The sequence below is a fragment of the Abramis brama genome, assembly GCF_963993115.1.
Source record: "Abramis brama genome assembly, chromosome: 16".
NCBI lineage: Eukaryota > Metazoa > Chordata > Actinopteri > Cypriniformes > Leuciscidae > Abramis > Abramis brama.
The window spans coordinates 11,079,612-11,098,750 of record NC_139978.1 but is presented as its reverse complement, the minus strand read 5'-3'; the positions used below and the strand labels follow the sequence as shown (position 1 = coordinate 11,098,750).

General features: G+C 37.5%; 1 long non-coding RNA gene across 1 annotated transcript; it reads right to left on the bottom strand.

Annotated features, from left to right (window-relative positions):
* Positions 1-433: 433 nt before the first annotated feature.
* LOC311066044 lies at positions 434-1,769 on the bottom strand. The gene is made up of 3 exons (XR_014603014.1): positions 1,435-1,769; positions 877-932; positions 434-599 (listed from the first exon to the last, which is right to left on the bottom strand). It is a non-coding gene; the product is annotated as an uncharacterized lncRNA (long non-coding RNA).
* Positions 1,770-19,139: the final 17,370 nt, after the last annotated feature.

Sequence of the window (19,139 nt, the reverse complement as noted above, 5' to 3'; positions counted from 1 at the left end):
TTAATTTCAATAAAACAAACAAAATGTAATGTATATCATATGACATAGCTATGCATGATTTAATACACTCTAGATGTGTATATAATGAACATATCTACATTTTCTTTCAAACAATTAAATAAAACATTAATTAAATAATTATATTTTATTTACTGACAACGAGAAATATTAATAAATTAGTAAAAGAATGAATGAAAGTCACCATCACACAATAAACAAATGCATAAGTCAACACATGAAACAAAGCTTTATTCAAACTACAATCATGTATGTAGGCTACAGGCGCTGAACCCCACATCCTTCTGCCATCTCAACACAGCGGCTCCCATTCTGCGGCTTTATTCTGATGACTCAGCTGACCGCCCGAGGTGAGCCGTTCCCTCGTGTCGGAGGTTGTTGCGTGATGTGTTGTGCTTCACAATCTGAGGCAATAAGAGCAGGTGGAGTGATGGAGGGTCTCGTAAGGGCAGGTGGAGTGATGGAGGGTCTCATAAGGGCAGGTGGAGTGATGGAGGGTCTCATCCATGGCACCGTTTCCAGGATTCAGCTCTGGGCTCCTCATCCTCAGTGCTCACACCAGCCTGCTGACATTTCAGATCCTACAAAATGCACAAACATAACACAAAAGCAGTCATTTTAACCGCACAATGTCATTTGATTTCAGTATTATTTAAAAGACAAAAACGTTTTTTTTTCCACAAATGCCGCCATCATCTTTCCTTGCAGGTTCTACTCCACCACAAAAGATCTGCAGCAAATGCACAGAAATCAAGAATCAGAAAGGTGCTGTAATAGCTCTGTTTGAAATTACAATAATTAAAATAAACTACAACTTAAGATTTAAATAGTTGTTATTCATTTCTGTAGTATACTCACTCAAAGCCTTCATGAGCCACTCTCCACCAGATAAACACACATCTGTTCATCTGACCCTGTAACATCCAGACAAGATCCACGTTACCTCTGTGATTTATGAACTCAACACTACATTTACATGTTGAGGTTGTTTTAACTTTTTATCCAATATAAATGTTCCTCAATTTATCAACTACTAATGGACAAATAAAATAGATAACTTATGTTTAACGTTAGTTACTTTATAGATTTGTTCTACATAATAGCACACATTCATCACTCAGATGTCTATTTCATGTTGTGATATTTCAAGATTTTCCTGTCAGATGTAAATAGACATTTAAAATAAGCGTCTTTAAGATGTATATGGCTTATGTAAATCTACTTTAGAGACGTAACTTACGTGTCTTTACTGGAGCTCCCCTGTTAGCTAACGTTATACATAATAAAACGTGTTTTTACAGCAAAATCACAACTATACTATACTGTGTAACGTCTTTACACCTTCAGCAATTCAACAGTTTACTCTACAGTAGTTCAACACATGCAATTTTAACAAAAGGAACCGTGTTTACTCACATTTGAAAGCACCCGCGTCGCTGATCTCTGCGATGTTTGATAATGACGTATCCTCTCGCGTGGCCTCCTGGGATAGAAGAGTATCCATCGGTCGAGCACTCGAAAATCTGGCCGGAAGCAGTAAGCCATCCGGGAACTTCTCGCCTTCTCTTTTATGAATACTGATGTTTCGAACGTACTGCTTCCTTCACGTACTGTTTTCGCCTACTATATAGTAGGAAAGTAGGCATATTCGAACGCACTTAAGTCCGAATCTCGCGATAATTAGTACGTCACCCAGGTAATTCTCGCCTACTCTTTTGGATTCATACATACTTTTTCGCTCGCCTACTCTTTTTCCCATACTAAATAGTAGGGAAGTATGCGGTTTGGAACGCAGCATATGAGTATGTATAGAAAGCCCAAGATCGAGGACTCTTTGGCCAGAAATATGTTCAGGAGGTCAAAAGGGGACCTATGTATTGCTGATTTATCATCAAATGGAGTCTATAACTTTATATAGTTTGAAAAAATGTTAGGACACTTTGACCACAAATAAGTTCAACAGGTCAGATATGGACATCTATATGGCTTATGAAGCATCAGAAGGAGTCTATGAGTATGTATAGAAAGCCCAAGATCGAGGACTCTTTGGCCAGAAATATGTTCAGCAGGTCAAAAGGGGCCCTCTGTATAGCTGACTTATCATCAAAAGGAGTCTATAACTTTATATAGTTTGAATTTTTTTTAGGACACTTTGACCACAAATAAGTTCAAAATGTCAGATATGGAAATCTATATGGTTTATGAAGCACCAGAAGGAGTCTATGAGTATGTATAGAAAGCCCAAGATCGAGGACTCTTTGGCCAGAAACATGTTCAGGAGGTCAAAAGGGGACCTCTGTATAGCTGACTTATCATCAAAAGGAGTCTATAACTTTATATAGTTTGAATTTGTTTTAGGACACTTTGACCACAAATAAGTTCAAAATGTCAGATATGGAAATCTATATGGTTTATGAAGCACCAGAAGGAGTCTATGAGTATGTATAGAAAGCCCAAGATCAAGGACTCTTTGGCCAGAAATATGTTCAGGAGGTCAAAAGGGGACCTCGGTATAGCTGATTTATCATCAGAAGGAGACTATATGCATGGGAATGCATGGGAATGCATCAGAAGGAGTTGGACTATGAGTATGTATAGAAAGCCCAAGATCGAGGACTCTTTGGCCAAAAATATGTTCTTTAGGTCAAATATGGACTTATGTATGGCTGACGTAACATCAGAAAAAGTCAACGAGTATATATGGAAAGGTCAAGTTTCGAGTACTCCTTGGCCAGAAAAAAATTCAGTATGTCAAATATGGACTTTTGTCAGGATGAAATAACATCCGAAGATATCAATCTGAATGTATAGTGTTAATCATTTAGGACTCTTTGGTCAGAAATATGTTCAGTAGGTCAAAAGGGGACCTCTGAATAGCTGATTTATCATCAGAAAGAGTCTATAACTTTATATAGTTTACAAACTTTTGATGACCAGAAATAAGTTCAAAAGGTCAGATATGGATATCTATATTGCTTATGTAACATTAGAAGGAGTCTATGAGTATGTATAGAAAGGTCAAGATCGAGAACTCTGTGGCCATAAATGTATTCCTTGGGTCAAATATGGACTTCTGTATGGCTGATTTGACCTCAGAAGGAGTCTATCAGTTTCTAAGAGTAAAAAACATTTTGAGGATTCTTTGGCCAAAAACATGTTAAATCAGTCAAATATGGGTACAGTCTGGCTGACATAACATCACGAGAAGTCTTTATGGTAGGAGAAATATAAATAGTAAGGTAAATGTTCAAGGTCTCTGGCCAGAAATATGTTCAGAAGGTCAAATATGGACTTCTGTATCGCTGATTTAACATCAGAAGGAGTCTATACATTTATGATAGACAAAATCCTTTTGAGAACTCTTTGGTCAATTTTTTTTTTCAATCAGTCAAATATGGACTACTGTCTGCCTTATTTTACATTACGAGAAGTCAGTCTATATGTATAGTGAGTTGATGTTCACGGACTCTGGCCAGAAATATGTTCAGTAGGTCAAAAATAGACTACTGGCTGGTTAATATAACATCACAAGAAGTCAATCTGTAGTATAGCAAGACAATGTTCAAGAACTCTTTGGTCAGAAATATGTTCAGAAGGTCAAAAGGTGACCTTTGTATAGCTGATTTATTATCAGAAGGAAACTATAACTTTATATAGTTTGAAAAATGTTGAGGACACTGACCAGAAATAAGTTCAAAAGGTCAGATATGGACATCTATATGGCTTATGAAGCATCAGAAGGAGTCGATGAGTATGTATAGATAGCCCAAGATCGAGGACTCTTCGGCAAGAAATATGTTCCTTGGGTCAAATATGGAATTCTGTATGTCTGACGTAACATCAGAAAGAGTCAACAAGTATATATGGAAAGGTCAAGTTTCGAGTACTCACTCCTTGGCCAGAAAAAAATTCGGTAGGTCAAATATGGACTTTTGTCAGGATGATATAACATCCGAAGATATCAGTCTGAATGTATAGTGTTAATCTTTTAGGACTCTTTGGCCAGAAATATGTTCAGGAGGTCAAAAGGGGCCCTCTGTATAGCTGATTTATCATCAGAAGGAGACTATAACTTTATATAGTTTGAAAAATTTTGAGGACACTTTGACCACAAATAAGTTCAAAAGGTCAGATATGGACATCTATATGGCTTATGAAGCATCAGAAGGAGTTGGACTATGAGTATTTATAGAAAGCCCAAGATCGAGGACTCTTTGGCCAAAAATATGTTCCTTGGGTCAAATATGGACTTCTGTATGGCTGACGTAACATCAGAAAAAGTCAACGAGTATATATGGAAAGGTCAAGTTTCGAGTACTCCTTGGCCAGAAAAAAATTCAGTATGTCAAATATGGACTTTTGTCAGGATGATATAACATCCGAAGATATCAATCTGAATGTATAGTGTTAATCATTTAGGACTCTTTGGTCAGAAATATGTTCAGTAGGTCAAAAGGGGACCTCTGAATAGCGGATTTATCATCAGAAAGAGTCTATAACTTTATATAGTTTAAAAACTTTTGATGACCAGAAATAAGTTCAAAAGGTCAGATATGGATATCTATATTGCTTATGTAACATTAGAAGGAGTCTATGAGTATGTATAGAAAGGTCAAGATCGAGAACTCTTTGGCCAGAAACATGTTCAGAAGGACAAAAGAGGACTCTCAAACATCAGAAAGATTCTACGAGAATGTATAGAAAGTTTAAGATCGATTACTCTTGGGTCAGAAATATGTGCAATATGTGAAATATGTTTGCCCAAACATGGACTACTGTCTTGCTAATACAACATCACAAGAAGTCAGTAAGTAAGAAGTCAGTGAGAACTCTTTGGACAGAAAATATGTTCTGTAGGTCAAAGAGGGACCTCTGTAGGCCTGATTTGACACATGACATATGTGCATTGGCATTGCACAATAACTAACTTATTCATTTTTTCTTTTAAGGGAAATTATTGCATTTACCTCTTGCGTTACAATGCATAGAATAAACTACTTCATACCTCATGTGCAATGAAAACATAACATGAGTGTTGCATTGCACAAACGATCTAAGAATTAGCGATGAATAATAATGTATTATTATTATATCTAACTATATCAGTTAGATCTTTTATGCAGTGGAATGTAACTCCAAGAATGGTATCTCTTCAATGCACATCGGAATGAGATAGTTATTGTATGTTTGTGATGCACTCATAGCTTATATGTTATTCTTCAATGCACAAAGTTTGATCTTGTGTGAAATGCAATGCAATAGCACATATTGTATTTCCTCAAAGCAAAATGCAATGGAGTTTGGGAATGAGTTACTTCTGGTGTGTAATGCAATGCAAGAAGTGAATAGCCTATATGTTATTCTTCAATGCACAACGTTAGATCGTTAGTGCAATGCAATGCAATGCAATGCAGTGCAAAGCAATGCAAATCAATGCAATGCAATGCAATACAATGCAATAACACACGTTATGTCTTTAATCAACATGGGAATGAGGTAGTTCTGGTGTGCAATGCAATGCAATGCAAAAAGTGCATAACCTATATGTTATTCTTCAGTTGCACAACGTTAGATCGTTAGTGCAATGCAATTCAATTCAATGCAATGCAATGCAATGCAATGCAATGCAACAACACACATATCATCTCTATAATGAACTTGGGAATGATTTTGTTCTGGTGTGCAATGCAGTGCGAAAAGAGCATAACCTATATGTTATTCTTCAGTGCACAACATTAGATCGTTTGTGCAATGCAATGCAAAGCAATGCACCAACAAAAGTTATCTCTTTAATGAACATGGGAATGATTTAGTTCTGGTGTGCAATGCAGTGAAATGCAAAAAGTGCATAACCTTTATGTTATGCTTCAGTGCACAAAGTTAGATCGTTAGTGCAATGCATTGCAAATCAATGCAATGCAACAACACACGTTATATCTTTAATCAACATGGGAATGAGGTAGTTCTGGTGTGCAATGCAATGCAGTGCAAAAAGTGCATACCTATATGTTATTCTTCAGTGCACAACGTTAGATCGTTAGTGCAATGCAATGCAACAACACACATATCATCTCTTTAATGAACATGGGAATGGTTAAGTTCTAGTGTGCAATGCAATGCAATGCAAAAAGTGCATAACCTATATGTTTTTCTTCAGTACACAACGTTAGATCGTTAGTTCAATGCAGTGCAATGCAATGCAATGCAATGCAGTGCAAAGCAATGCAAATCAATGCAATGCAATGCAATGCAATGCAATGCAATACAATGCAATGCAACAACACACGTTGTCTTTAATCAACATGGGAATGAGGTAGTTCTGGTGTGCAATGCAATGCAATGCAAAAAGTGCAAAACCTATATGTTATTCTTCAGTGCACAACGTTAGATCGTTAGTGCAATGCAATGCAACAACACACATTATCTCTTTAATGAACATGGGAATGATTTAGTTCTGGTGTGCAATGCAATGCAAAAAGTGCATAACCTATATGTTTTTCTTCAGTACACAACGTTAGATCGTTAGTTCAATGCAGTGCAATGCAATGCAATGCAATGCAGTGCAAAGCAATGCAAATCAATGCAATGCAATGCAATGCAATGCAATGCAATGCAATACAATGCAATGCAACAACACACGTTGTCTTTAATCAACATGGGAATGAGGTAGTTCTGGTGTGCAATGCAATGCAATGCAAAAAGTGCAAAACCTATATGTTTTTCTTCAGTGCACAACGTTAGATCGTTTGTGCAATGCAATGCAATGCAATGCAACAACACACGTTATCTCTTTAATGAACATGGGAATGATTTTGTTCTGGTATGCAATGCAATGCGAAAAGTGCATAACCTATATGTTAATCTTCAGTGCACAACGTTAGATCGTTAGTTCAATGCAGTGCAATGCAATGCAATGCAACAACACACATATCATCTCTATAATGTAGTTGGGAATGATTTAGTTCTGGTGTGCAATGCAATGCAGTGCAAAAAGTGCATACCTATATGTTATTCTTCAGTGCACAACGTTAGATCGTTAGTGCAATGCAATGCAATGCAAAGCAGTGCAAAGCAGTGCAAAGCAGTGCAAAAAGCAGTGCAAAGCAGTGCAAAGCAGTGCAAATTAGTGCAAAGCAATGCAGTGCAAAGCAATGCAATGCAATGCAACAACACACATTATCTCTTTAATGAACATGGTAATGATTTAGTTCTGGTGTGCAATGCAATGCAATGCAAAAAGTGCATAACCTATATGTTATTCTTCAGTGCACAACGTTAGATCGTTAGTGCAATGCAATGCAGTGCAAAGCAATGCAATGCAATGCAACAACACACGTTATGTCTTTAATCAACATGGGAATGAGGTAGTTCTGGTGTGCAATGCAATGCAGTGCAAAAAGTGCATACCTATATGTTATTCTTCAGTGCACAACGTTAGATCGTTAGTGCAATGCAATGCAATGCAAAGCAGTGCAAAGCAGTGCAAAGCAGTGCAAAAAGCAGTGCAAAGCAGTGCAAAGCAGTGCAAAGCAGTGCAAATTAGTGCAAAGCAATGCAGTGCAAAGCAATGCAATGCAATGCAACAACACACATTGTCTCTTTAATGAACATGGTAATGATTTAGTTCTGGTGTGCAATGCAATGCAATGCAAAAAGTGCATAACCTATATGTTATTCTTCAGTGCACAACGTTAGATCGTTAGTGCAATGCAATGCAATGCAATGCAGTGCAAAGCAATGCAATGCAATGCAACAACACACGTTATGTCTTTAATCAACATGGGAATGAGGTAGTTCTGGTGTGCAATGCAATGCAGTGCAAAAAGTGCATACCAATATATTATTCTTCAGTGCACAACGTTAGATCGTTAGTGCAATGCAATGCATTGCAAAGCAGTGCAAAGCAGTGCAAAGCTGTGCAAAGCAGTGCAAAGCAGTGCAAAGCAGTGTAAAGCAGTGCAAATTAGTGCAAAGCAATGCAGTGCAAAGCAATGCAATGCAATGCAATGCAACAACACACATTGTCTCCTTAATGAACATGGTAATGATTTAGTTCTGGTGTGCAATGCAATGCAATGCAAAAAGTGCATAACCTATATGTTATTCTTCAGTGCTCAACGTTAGATCGTTAGTTCAATGCAGTGCAATGCAATGCAATGCAATGCAATGCAGTGCAATGCAGTGCAAAGCAATGCAATACAATGCAATGCAATGCAATGCAACAACACACGTTATGTCTTTAATCAACATGGGAATCAGGTAGTTCTGTTGTGCAATGCAATGCAGTGCAAAAAGTGCATACCTATATGTTATTCTTCAGTGCACAACGTTAGATCGTTAGTTCAATGCAATTCAATGCAATGCAATGCAACAACACACATATCATCTCTATAATGTACTTGGGAATGATTTTGTTCTGGTGTGCAATGCAGTGAAATGCAAAAAGTGCATAACCTTTATGTTATTCTTCAGTGCACAAAGTTAGATCGTTAGTGCAATGCAATGCAATGCAATGCATTGCAAATCAATGCAATGCAATGCAATGCAACAACACACGTTATGTCTTTAATCAACATGGGAATGAGGTAGTTCTGGTGTGCAATGCAATGCAGTGCAAAAAGTGCATACCTATATGTTATTCTTCAGTGCACAACGTTAGATCGTTAGTGCAATGCAATGCAATGCAAAGCAGTGCAAAGCAGTGCAAAGCAGTGCAAAGCAGTGCAAAGCAGTGCAAAGCAGTGCAAAGCAGTGCAAAGCAATGCAATGCAATGCAACAACACACATTATCTCTTTAATGAACATGGTAATGATTTAGTTCTGGTGTGCAATGCAATGCAATGCAAAAAGTGCATAACCTATATGTTATTCTTCAGTGCACAACGTTAGATCGTTAGTGCAATGCAATGCAATGCAGTGCAAAGCAATGCAAATCAATGTAATGCAATGCACTGCAATGCAATACAATGCAATGCAACAACAAGTTATGTCTTTAATGAACTTGGGAATGAGGTAGTTCTGGTGTGCAATGCAATGCGAAAAGTGCATAACCTATATGTTATTCTTCAGTGCACAACGTTAGATCGTTAGTGCAGTGCAATGCAATGCAATGCAATGCAATGCAATGCAATGCAGTGCAAAGCAATGCAAATCAATGCAATGCAATGCAATGCAACAACACACATTATCTCTTTAATGAACATGGGAATGATTTAGTTCTGGTGTGCAATGCAATGCAATGCAAAAAGTGCATAACCTATATGTTTTTCTTCAGTGCACAACGTTAGATCGTTTGTGCAATGCAATGCAACAACACACGTTATCTCTTTAATGAACATGAGAATGATTTAGTTCTGGTGTGCAATGCAATGCAATGCAAAAAGTGCATAACCTATATGTTATTCTACAGTGCGCAACGTTAGATCGTTAGTGCAATGCAATGCAAATCAATGCAATGCAATGCAATGCAATGCAATGCAATGCAATGCAATGCAATACAATGCAATACAATGCAATGCAATGCAACAACACACGTTATGTCTTTAATCAACATGGGAATGAGGTACTTCTGGTGTGCAATGCAATGCAATGCAAAAAGTGCATAACCTATATGTTATTCTTCAGTGCACAACGTTAGATCGTTAGTGCAATGCAATGCAATGCAATGCAATGCAACAACACACATATCATCTCTATAATGAACTTGGGAATGATTTTGTTCTGGTGTGCAATGCAATGCGAAAAAAGCATAACCTATATGTTATTCTTCAGTGTACAACGTTAGATCGTTAGTGCAATGCAATGCAATGCAATGCAATGCAATGCAGTGCAAAGCAATGCAAATCAATGCAATGCAATGCAATACAATGCAATGCAATGCAATGCAATGCAACAACACACGTTATGTCTTTAATCAACATGGGAATGAGGTAGTTCTGGTGTGCAATGCAATGCAAAAAGTGCATAACCTATATGTTATTCTTCAGTGCACAACGTTAGATCGTTAGTGCAATGCAATGCAATGCAATGCAACAACACACATATCATCTCTATAATGAACTTGAGAATGATTTTGTTCTGGTGTGCAATGCAATGCGAAAAAAGCATAACCTATATGTTATTCTTCAGTGTACAACGTTAGATCGTTTGTGCAATGCAAATGCACCAACAAACGTTATCTCTTTAATGAACATGGGAATGATTTAGTTCTGGTGTGCAATGCAATGAAATGCAAAAAGTGCATAACCTATATGTTATTCTTCAGTGCACAACGTTAGATTGTTAGTGCAATGCAATGCAATGCAATGCAACAACACACGTTATGTCTTTAATCGACATGGGAATGAGGTAGTTCTGGTGTGCAATGCAATGCAATGCAAAAAGTGCATAACCTATATGTTATTCTTCAGTGCACAACGTTAGATCAGTGCACACATTGTGCACACATTGTTAATGTAATGCAATGCAATGCAATGCATTGCAAATCAATGCAATGCAATGCAACAACACACGTTATGTCTTTAATCAACATGGGAATGAGGTAGTTCTGGTGTAATGCAATGCAGTGCAAAAAGTGCATACCTATATGTTATTCTTCAGTGCACAACGTTAGATCGTTAGTGCAATGCAATGCACAGCAGTGCAAAGCAGTGCAAAGCAGTGCAAAGCAGTGCAAAGCAGTGTAAAGCAGTGCAAATTAGTGCAAAGCAATGCAGTGCAAAGCAATGCAATGCAATGCAACAACACACATTGTCTCCTTAATGAACATGGTAATGATTTAGTTCTGGTGTGCAATGCAATGCAATGCAAAAAGTGCATAACCTATATGTTATTCTTCAGTGCACAATGTTAGATCGTTTGTGCAATGCAATGCACCAACAAACGTTATCTCCTTAATGAACATGGGAATGATTTAGTTCTAGTATGCAATGCAATGCAACAACACGTTATGTCTTTAATGAACTTGGGAATGAGGTAGTTCTGGTGTGCAATGCAATGCGAATAGTGCATAACCTATATGTTATTCTTCAGTGCACAACGTTAGATCGTTAGTGCAGTGCAATGCAATGCAATGCAGAGCAAAGCAAAGCAATGCAAAGCAATGCAATGCAATGCAGTGCAAAGCAATGCAAATCAATGCAATGTAATACAATGCAATGCAACAACACACATTATCTCTTTAATGAACATGGGAATGATTTAGTTCTGGTGTGCAATGCAATGCAATGCAAAAAGTGCATAACCTATATGTTTTTCTTCAGTGCACAACGTTAGATCGTTTGTGCAATGCAATGCAATGCAATGCAACAACACACGTTATCTCTTTAATGAACATGGGAATGATTTTGTTCTGGTATGCAATGCAATGCGAAAAGTGCATAACCTATATGTTAATCTTCAGTGCACAACGTTAGATCGTTAGTTCAATGCAGTGCAATGCAATGCAATGCAACAACACACATATCATCTCTATAATGTAGTTGGGAATGATTTAGTTCTGGTGTGCAATGCAATGCAGTGCAAAAAGTGCATACCTATATGTTATTCTTCAGTGCACAACGTTAGATCGTTAGTGCAATGCAATGCAATGCAAAGCAGTGCAAAGCAGTGCAAAGCAGTGCAAAAAGCAGTGCAAAGCAGTGCAAAGCAGTGCAAATTAGTGCAAAGCAATGCAGTGCAAAGCAATGCAATGCAATGCAACAACACACATTATCTCTTTAATGAACATGGTAATGATTTAGTTCTGGTGTGCAATGCAATGCAATGCAAAAAGTGCATAACCTATATGTTATTCTTCAGTGCACAACGTTAGATCGTTAGTGCAAAGCAATGCAGTGCAAAGCAATGCAATGCAATGCAACAACACACGTTATGTCTTTAATCAACATGGGAATGAGGTAGTTCTGGTGTGCAATGCAATGCAGTGCAAAAAGTGCATACCTATATGTTATTCTTCAGTGCACAACGTTAGATCGTTAGTGCAATGCAATGCAATGCAAAGCAGTGCAAAGCAGTGCAAAGCAGTGCAAAAAGCAGTGCAAAGCAGTGCAAAGCAGTGCAAAGCAGTGCAAATTAGTGCAAAGCAATGCAGTGCAAAGCAATGCAATGCAATGCAACAACACACATTGTCTCTTTAATGAACATGGTAATGATTTAGTTCTGGTGTGCAATGCAATGCAATGCAAAAAGTGCATAACCTATATGTTTTTCTTCAGTGCACAACGTTAGATCGTTAGTGCAATGCAATGCAATGCAATGCAGTGCAAAGCAATGCAATGCAATGCAACAACACACGTTATGTCTTTAATCAACATGGGAATGAGGTAGTTCTGGTGTGCAATGCAATGCAGTGCAAAAAGTGCATACCAATATATTATTCTTCAGTGCACAACGTTAGATCGTTAGTGCAATGCAATGCATTGCAAAGCAGTGCAAAGCAGTGCAAAGCTGTGCAAAGCAGTGCAAAGCAGTGCAAAGCAGTGTAAAGCAGTGCAAATTAGTGCAAAGCAATGCAGTGCAAAGCAATGCAATGCAATGCAATGCAACAACACACATTGTCTCCTTAATGAACATGGTAATGATTTAGTTCTGGTGTGCAATGCAATGCAATGCAAAAAGTGCATAACCTATATGTTATTCTTCAGTGCTCAACGTTAGATCGTTAGTTCAATGCAGTGCAATGCAATGCAATGCAATGCAATGCAGTGCAATGCAGTGCAATGCAGTGCAAAGCAATGCAATACAATGCAATGCAATGCAATGCAACAACACACGTTATGTCTTTAATCAACATGGGAATCAGGTAGTTCTGTTGTGCAATGCAATGCAGTGCAAAAAGTGCATACCTATATGTTATTCTTCAGTGCACAACGTTAGATCGTTAGTTCAATGCAATTCAATGCAATGCAATGCAACAACACACATATCATCTCTATAATGTACTTGGGAATGATTTTGTTCTGGTGTGCAATGCAGTGAAATGCAAAAAGTGCATAACCTTTATGTTATTCTTCAGTGCACAAAGTTAGATCGTTAGTGCAATGCAATGCAATGCAATGCATTGCAAATCAATGCAATGCAATGCAATGCAACAACACACGTTATGTCTTTAATCAACATGGGAATGAGGTAGTTCTGGTGTGCAATGCAATGCAGTGCAAAAAGTGCATACCTATATGTTATTCTTCAGTGCACAACGTTAGATCGTTAGTGCAATGCAATGCAATGCAAAGCAGTGCAAAGCAGTGCAAAGCAGTGCAAAGCAGTGCAAAGCAGTGCAAAGCAGTGCAAAGCAATGCAATGCAATGCAACAACACACATTATCTCTTTAATGAACATGGTAATGATTTAGTTCTGGTGTGCAATGCAATGCAATGCAAAAAGTGCATAACCTATATGTTATTCTTCAGTGCACAACGTTAGATCGTTAGTGCAATGCAATGCAATGCAGTGCAAAGCAATGCAAATCAATGTAATGCAATGCACTGCAATGCAATACAATGCAATGCAACAACAAGTTATGTCTTTAATGAACTTGGGAATGAGGTAGTTCTGGTGTGCAATGCAATGCGAAAAGTGCATAACCTATATGTTATTCTTCAGTGCACAACGTTAGATCGTTAGTGCAGTGCAATGCAATGCAATGCAATGCAATGCAATGCAATGCAATGCAAATCAATGCAATGCAATGCAATGCAACAACACACATTATCTCTTTAATGAACATGGGAATGATTTAGTTCTGGTGTGCAATGCAATGCAATGCAAAAAGTGCATAACCTATATGTTTTTCTTCAGTGCACAACGTTAGATCGTTTGTGCAATGCAATGCAACAACACACGTTATCTCTTTAATGAACATGAGAATGATTTAGTTCTGGTGTGCAATGCAATGCAATGCAAAAAGTGCATAACCTATATGTTATTCTACAGTGCGCAACGTTAGATCGTTAGTGCAATGCAATGCAAATCAATGCAATGCAATGCAATGCAATGCAATGCAATGCAATGCAATACAATGCAATACAATGCAATGCAATGCAACAACACACGTTATGTCTTTAATCAACATGGGAATGAGGTACTTCTGGTGTGCAATGCAATGCAATGCAAAAAGTGCATAACCTATATGTTATTCTTCAGTGCACAACGTTAGATCGTTAGTGCAATGCAATGCAATGCAATGCAATGCAACAACACACATATCATCTCTATAATGAACTTGGGAATGATTTTGTTCTGGTGTGCAATGCAATGCGAAAAAAGCATAACCTATATGTTATTCTTCAGTGTACAACGTTAGATCGTTAGTGCAATGCAATGCAATGCAATGCAATGCAATGCAGTGCAAAGCAATGCAAATCAATGCAATGCAATGCAATACAATGCAATGCAATGCAATGCAATGCAACAACACACGTTATGTCTTTAATCAACATGGGAATGAGGTAGTTCTGGTGTGCAATGCAATGCAAAAAGTGCATAACCTATATGTTATTCTTCAGTGCACAACGTTAGATCGTTAGTGCAATGCAATGCAATGCAATGCAACAACACACATATCATCTCTATAATGAACTTGAGAATGATTTTGTTCTGGTGTGCAATGCAATGCGAAAAAAGCATAACCTATATGTTATTCTTCAGTGTACAACGTTAGATCGTTTGTGCAATGCAAATGCACCAACAAACGTTATCTCTTTAATGAACATGGGAATGATTTAGTTCTGGTGTGCAATGCAATGAAATGCAAAAAGTGCATAACCTATATGTTATTCTTCAGTGCACAACGTTAGATTGTTAGTGCAATGCAATGCAATGCAATGCAACAACACACGTTATGTCTTTAATCGACATGGGAATGAGGTAGTTCTGGTGTGCAATGCAATGCAATGCAAAAAGTGCATAACCTATATGTTATTCTTCAGTGCACAACGTTAGATCAGTGCACACATTGTGCACACATTGTTAATGTAATGCAATGCAATGCAATGCATTGCAAATCAATGCAATGCAATGCAACAACACACGTTATGTCTTTAATCAACATGGGAATGAGGTAGTTCTGGTGTAATGCAATGCAGTGCAAAAAGTGCATACCTATATGTTATTCTTCAGTGCACAACGTTAGATCGTTAGTGCAATGCAATGCACAGCAGTGCAAAGCAGTGAGAAGCAGTGCAAAGCAGTGCAAAGCAGTGTAAAGCAGTGCAAATTAGTGCAAAGCAATGCAGTGCAAAGCAATGCAATGCAATGCAACAACACACATTGTCTCCTTAATGAACATGGTAATGATTTAGTTCTGGTGTGCAATGCAATGCAATGCAAAAAGTGCATAACCTATATGTTATTCTTCAGTGCACAATGTTAGATCGTTTGTGCAATGCAATGCACCAACAAACGTTATCTCCTTAATGAACATGGGAATGATTTAGTTCTAGTATGCAATGCAATGCAACAACACGTTATGTCTTTAATGAACTTGGGAATGAGGTAGTTCTGGTGTGCAATGCAATGCGAATAGTGCATAACCTATATGTTATTCTTCAGTGCACAACGTTAGATCGTTAGTGCAGTGCAATGCAATGCAATGCAGAGCAAAGCAAAGCAATGCAAAGCAATGCAATGCAATGCAGTGCAAAGCAATGCAAATCAATGCAATGTAATACAATGCAATGCAACAACACACATTATCTCTTTAATGAACATGGGAATGATTTAGTTCTGGTGTGCAATGCAATGCAATGCAAAAAGTGCATATCCTATATGTTATTCTTCAGTGCACAACGTTAGATCGTTAGTGCAGTTCAATGCAATGCAACAACACACGTTATCTCTTTAATGAACATGAGAATGATTTAGTTCTGGTGTGCAATGCAATGCAATGCAAAAAATGCATAACCTATATGTTTATTCTACAGTGCACAACGTTAGATCGTTAGTGCAATGCAATGCAATGCAGTGCAATGCAGTGCAATGCAAATCAATGCAATGCAATGCAATACAATGCAACAACACACGTTATGTCTTTAATCAACATGGGAATGAGGTAGTTCTGGTGTGCAATGCAATGCAATGCAAAAAGTGCATAACCTATATGTTATTCTTCAGTGCACAACGTTAGATCGTTAGTGCAATGCAATGCAATACAATGCAATGCAACAACACACATTATCTCTTTAATGAACATGGGAATGATTTTGTTCTGGTGTGCAATGCAATGCAATGCAAAAAGTGCATATCCTATATGTTATTCTTCAGTGCACAACGTTAGATCGTTAGTGCAGTTCAATGCAATGCAATGCAATGCATGCAATGCAAAGCAATGCAAATCAATGCAAATCAATGCAAAGCAATGCAATGCAATGCAGTGCAAAGCAATGCAATGCAATGCAATGCAATGCAATGCAATGCAATGCAGTGCAAAGCAATGCAAATCAATGCAAATCAATGCAATAAAATGCAATGCAACAACACACATTATCTCTTTAATGAACATGGGAATGATTTAGTTCTGGTGTGCAATGCAAATGCAATGCAAAAAGTGCATAACCTATATGTTTTTCTTCAGTGCACAACGTTAGATCGTTTGTGCCAAGGCAATGCAATGCAATGCAACAACACATATATCATCTCTATAATGAACTTGGGAATGATTTTGTTCTGGTGTGCAATGCAATGCGAAAAGAGCATAACCTATATGTTATTCTTCAGTGCACAACGTTAGATCGTTTGTGCAATGCAATGCAAAATGCACCAACAAACGTTATCTCTTTAATGAACATGGGAATGATTTAGTTCTGGAATGCAATACAATGCAATGCGAAAAGTGCATAACCTAAATGTTATTCTTCAGTGCACAACGTTAGATCGTTAGTGCAATGCAATGCAATGCAGTGCAAAGCAATGCAAATTAATGTAATGCAATGCAATGCAACAACACACGTTATGTCTTTAATGAACATGGGAATGATTTAGTTCTGGTGTGCAATGCAATGCAATCCGAAAAGTACATAACCAATATGTTATTCTTCAGTGCAGAACGTTAGAACGTTAGTGCAATGCAATGCAAAATCAATATAATGCAATACAAAGCAATGCAAAAACACTCGTTATGTCTTTAATCAACATGGGAATGAGGTAGTTCTGGTGTGCAATGCAATGCTAAAAGTGCATAACCTATATGTTATTCTTTAGTGCACAACGTTAGATTGTTAGTGCAATGTAATGCAATGCAATGCAGTGCAAAGCAATGCAAATCAATGCAAATCAATGCAATGCAATACAGTGCTATACAACAACACACGTTATGTCTTTCGTGAACATGGGAATGATTTAGTTCTGGTGTGCAATGCAATGCAATGCGAAATATGCATAACCTATAAGTTATTCTTCAGTGCACAACGTTAGATCGTTTGTGCAATGCAATTGCAACAACACATATGTTATCTCTTTAATGACCATGGGAATGAGTTAGTTCTGGTGTGCAATGCAATGCAATGCGAAAAGTGTATAACATATGTTATTCTTCAGTGCACAAAGTTAGATCGTTATTGCAATGCAATGCAATGTAATGCAACCACACGTTATGTCTTTAATCAACATGGGAATGAGGTAGTTCAGTTGTACAATGCAATGCAAAAAGTGCATAACCTATATGTTATTCTTCAGTGCACAACGTTAGATCGTTAGTGCAAATGCAATTCAATGAAATGCAATGCATCAACACACATATCATGGGAACATGGGAATGATTTAGTTCTGGTGTGCAATGCAATGCAATGCAAAAAGTGCATAACCTATATGTTTTTCTTCAGTGCACAACGTTAGATCGTTTGTGCAGTGCTATCTCTTTAATGAACATGGGAAATAATTTCTGTTGTGCAATGCAATGCAAGTAGTGCACAGACTATATGTTATTCTTCAATGCACAAAGTTAGATAGTTTGTGCAAAACAACATCACAGATGTTATCTCTCTAATGAACATGGCATTGAGTTAGTTTTGGTGTGCAATGCAATGCAATGCACGAAGTGCATAACCTATGTTTCTTTAATGATGCTCAACGTTAGATCGTTTGTGCAAAGCACATAATGTTATAACAATGAGCTATACATACGTACGCTTTTGACCTACTGAACATATTTCTGGCCAAAGAGATCTCGATCTTGCGTTTTCTATACATACTCATAGACTACTTCTGATGCTTCATAAGCCATATAGATGTCCATATCTGACCTTTTGAACTTATTTGTGGTCAAAGTGTCCTAAAAAAATTCAAACTATATAAAGTTATAGACTCCTTTTTATGATAAATCAGCTATACAGAGGTTCCCTTCTGACCTACTGAACATATTTCTGGCCAAAGAGTCCTCGATCTTGCGTTTTCTATACATACTCATAGACTACTTCTGATGCTTCATAAGCCATATAGATGTCCATATCTGACCTTTTGAACTTATTTGTGGTCAAAGTGTCCTAAAAAAATTCAAACTATATAAAGTTATAGACTACTTTTGATGATGTCAGCTATACAGAGGTCCCCTTTTGACCTTCTGAACATGTTTCTGGCCAAAGAGTCCTCAATATTGGGCTTTCTATACATACTCATAGACTCCTTCTGATGCTTCATAAGCCATATAGATGTCCATATCTGACCTTTTGAACTTATTTGTGGTCAAAGTGTCCTAACATTTTTTAAAACTATAGAAAGTTATAGACTCCTTTTGATGATAAATCAGCTATACAGAGGTCCCCTTTTGACCTCCAGATCATATTTCTGGCCAAAGAGTCCTCGATCTTGGGCTTTCTATACATACTCATAGACTCCTTCTGATGCTTCATAAGCCATATAGATGTCCATATCTGACATTTTGAACTTATTTGTGGTCAAAGTGTCCTAAAATTTTTCAAACTATATAAAGTTATAGACTCCTTTTAAAGATAAATCAGCTATACAGAGGGCCCCTTTTGACCTACTGAACATATTTCTGGCCAAAGAGACCTCGATCTTGCGTTTTCTATACATACTCATAGACTCCTTCTGATGCTTCATAAGCCATATAGATTTCCATCTCTGACCTTTTGAACTTATTTGTGGTCAAAGTGTCCTAACATTTTTTC